This window comes from Triticum dicoccoides, chromosome 6B (assembly GCF_002162155.2).
Source record: "Triticum dicoccoides isolate Atlit2015 ecotype Zavitan chromosome 6B, WEW_v2.0, whole genome shotgun sequence".
Taxonomy (NCBI): Eukaryota; Viridiplantae; Streptophyta; class Magnoliopsida; order Poales; family Poaceae; genus Triticum; species Triticum dicoccoides.
In genome coordinates this window covers 171,717,207-171,721,138 of record NC_041391.1, presented here as the reverse complement: position 1 = coordinate 171,721,138, position 3,932 = coordinate 171,717,207, and positions in this window count along the sequence as shown.

Genomic DNA, 3,932 nt, shown 5'->3' with positions numbered 1-3,932 from the left:
GGGAACCGGCGGCCTTTGGTCCCGGTTGGTGGCACCAACCGGGACTAATGCCCACCCTTTAGTCCCGGTTGGTGCCACCAACCGGGACCAAAGGCCTCTGTGCTGCCAGCCTCGGGGCCAAAGTTTAGTCCCACCTCGCTAGTCAAGAGGGGCACGCAGTGGTTTATAAGCCCCACTGCCGCACCCCTCTCGAGCTCCTCTCCACCGCAGACTTTCGGGCCTACTTACTATTGCTTTGCCTGATGGGCGTTTTGGGCCTACTGCGGGCCTGAATCCTGGCCCATAGTAGGGTTTCTAGTCGTATTCAGGCCGTGGGGGCCCAGTAGGAGGCATTTTTTTTGTTTTTTTGTTTTCTTTACTTATTGTTGCTATATTTATTTTTTTCAAGTTTTTTTCTTTTGTTTTCTGCATTATTTATTTTCTTTTGTTTTTTGCTTTATTTTTTAATTGTTTTTGCTTTTAGTTTTAGGAAAATTATAAACTTTCTATTAGTGCCATTAGTTTTCAAATTTGAAAACACTTTTTTTTGTTTTTTTGTTTTCTTTCTTGCTTTATTTATTTTATTTTGTTTCTACTTACAACAAAATACTTATTGTTGTTTTTTCTTTTGTTTTCTGCATTATTTATTTTCTTTTGTTTTTTGCTTTATTTTTTAATTGTTTTTGCTTTTAGTTTTAGGAAAATTATAAACTTTCTGTTAGTGCCATTAGTTTTCAAATTTGAAAACACTTTTTTTGTTTTTTTGTTTTCTTTCTTTCTTGCTTTATTTATTTTATTTTGTTTCTACTTACAACAAAATACTTATTGTTACTATTTTTAATTATTACGAGGGCCGAACCATAAGACATTAAAGCATTTCAAATGAACTCTGAAAAAGTTGAAAGTTGGCATGGTATCATAAATTGACCTACATAGCATGTGCATGTACAAAACGGACAATGATATCATACTCGTCAGTTACAAAGTTGGCATGGTATCATCATAATAGTTGCGGGAGAAAGTCTTCACTTTTTCTTCGCTTGTGTCATTTGCTTATTGCGCCGTAACCATGGATAATCTTCATCGTTTATCAGGATGCTGGGGTCAGCCTTGACTTTGAAGGGAGGAATTTCATGAAACTTTTCATAATCTTCAGACATGTCTTTCTTGTCCTCCACTCCCACGATGTCCCTTTTTCCTGAAAGAACTATGTGGCGCTTTGGCTCATCGTATGATGTATTCGCTTCCTTATCTTTTCTCTTTCTTGGTCTGGTAGACATGTCCTTCACATAGATAACATGTGCCACATCATTGGCTAGGACAAACGGTTCGTCAGTGTACCCAAGATTTTTCAGATCCACTGTTGTCATTCCGTACTGTGGGTCTACCTGTACCCTGCCTCCTGACAGATTGACCCATTTGCACTTAAACAAAGGGGCCTTCAAATCTACTCCGTAGTCAAGTTCCCATATGTCCACTATGTAACCATAATATGTGTCCTTTCCCCTCTCGGTTGTTGCATCAAAGCGGACACCGCTGCTTTGGTTGGTGCTCTTTTGATCTTGGTCAATCGTGTAAAATGTGTTCCCATTTATCTCGTATCCTTTCCAAATCAATACAGTCAAAGATGGTCCCCTGGACAACAAGTACAGCTCATCACAAACAGTGTTGTCACCTCTGATACGTGCTTCCAACCAACTGCTAAAAGTCCTGATGTGTTCACATGTAATCCAGTCGCCGCACTGCTCCGGGTGTTTGGAGCGCAGATTGTTCTTGTGTTCATCGGCATACGGGGTCACCAAGGTAGAGTTCTGTAGAACTGTGTAGTGTGCTTGAGACCAAGAATATCCGTCCCTGCATATTATTGAGTCCCTTCCAAGCGTGCCTTTTCCAGTCAGTCTCCCCTCATACCGCGATTTAGGGAGACCTATCTTCTTAAGGCCAGGAATGAAGTCAACACAAAACCCGATGACATCCTCTGTTTGATGGCCCATGGAGATGCTTCCTTCTGGCCTAGCGCGGTTACGGACATATTTCTTTAAGACTCCCATGAACCTCTCAAAGGGGTACATATCGTGTAGAAATACAGGGCCCAGAATGACAATCTCGTCAACTAGATGAACTAGGACGTGCGTCATGATATTGAAGAAGGATGGTGGGAACACCAGCTCGAAACTGACAAGACATTGCACCACATCACTCCTTAGCCTTGGTATGATTTCTGTATCGATCACCTTCTGAGAGATTGTATTGAGGAATGCACATAGCTTCACAATGGCTAATCGGACGTTTTCCGGTAGAAGCCCCCTCAATGCAACTGGAAGCAGTTGCGTCATAATCACGTGGCAGTCATGAGACTTTAGGTTCTGAAACTTTTTCTCTGCCATATTTATTATTCCTTTTATATTAGACGAGAAGCCAGTCGGGACCTTCATACTAAGCAGGCATTCAAAGAAGATTTCCTTCTCTTCTTTGGTAAGAGCATAGCTGGCAGGACCTTCATACTGTTGGAAATATGCCCTAGAGGCAATAATAAATTGGTTATTATTATATTTCCTTGTTCATGATAATCGTTTATTGTCCATGCTATAATTGTATTGATAGGAAACTCAGATACATGTGTGGATATATAGACAACACCATGTCCCTAGTAAGCCTCTAGTTGACTAGCTCGTTGATCAATAGATGGTTACGGTTTCCTGACCATGGACATTGGATGTCGTTGATAACGGGATCACGTCATTAGGAGAATGATGTGATGGACAAGACCCAATCCTAAGCCTAGCACAAAGATCGTGTAGTTCGTATGTTAAAGCTTTTCTAATGTCAAGTATCTTTTCCTTAGACCATGAGATTGTGCAACTCCCGGATACCGTAGGAATGCTTTGGGTGTACCAAACGTCACAACGTAACTGGGTGGCTATAAAGGTGCATTACAGGTATCTCCGAAAGTGTCTGTTGGGTTGGCACGAATTGAGACTGGGATTTGTCACTCCGTGTAAACGGAGAGGTATCTCTGGGCCCTCTCGGTAGGACATCATCATAATGTGCACAATGTGACCAAGGGGTTGATCACGGGATGATGTGTTACGGAACGAGTAAAGAGACTTGCCGGTAATGAGATTGAACAAGGTATCGGTATACCGACGATCGAATCTCGGGCAAGTACAATACCGCTAGACAAAGGGAATTGTATACGGGATTGATTGAGTCCTTGACATCGTGGTTCATCCGATGAGATCATCGTGGAACATGTGGGAGCCAACATGGGTATCCAGATCCCGCTGTTGGTTATTGACCAGAGAACGTCTCGGTCATGTCCGCATGGTTCCCGAACCCGTAGGGTCTACACACTTAAGGTTCGATGACGCTAGGGTTATAAAGGAAGTTTGTATGTGGTTACCGAATGTTGTTCGGAGTCCCGGATGAGATCCCGGACATCACGAGGAGTTCCGGAATGGTCCAGAGGTAAATATTTATATATGGGAAGTCCAATTTTGGTCACCGGAAAAGTTTCGGGTTTTATCGGTAACGTACCGGGACCACCAGGAGGGTCCCGGGGGTCCACCAAGTGGGGCCACCGGCCCCGGAGGCTTGCATGGGCCTAGAGTGGAAAGGGACCAGCCCCAGAGTGGGCTGGTGCGCCTCCCACCCTTGCCCAAGGTGCAACTAGGAGGGGAGAGGGCAAACCCTAGGGCAGATGGGCCTTAAGGCCCACCCCAGGCGCGCCTCCCCTCTCTCCCCCTCTTGGCCGCCCCCCAAGTCCCATCTAGGGCTGGCCGCACCCCTTGGGGTGGGAAACCCTAAAGGGGGCGCAGCCCCCCCTTTCCCCCTATATATACTTGAGGTTTTGGGCTGTCATACACATGAGAACCTCTCCCTCTTGGTGCAGCCCTACCTCTCTCCCTACTCCTCCTCTCCCGCGGTGCTTGGCGAAGCCCTGCAGGATTGCC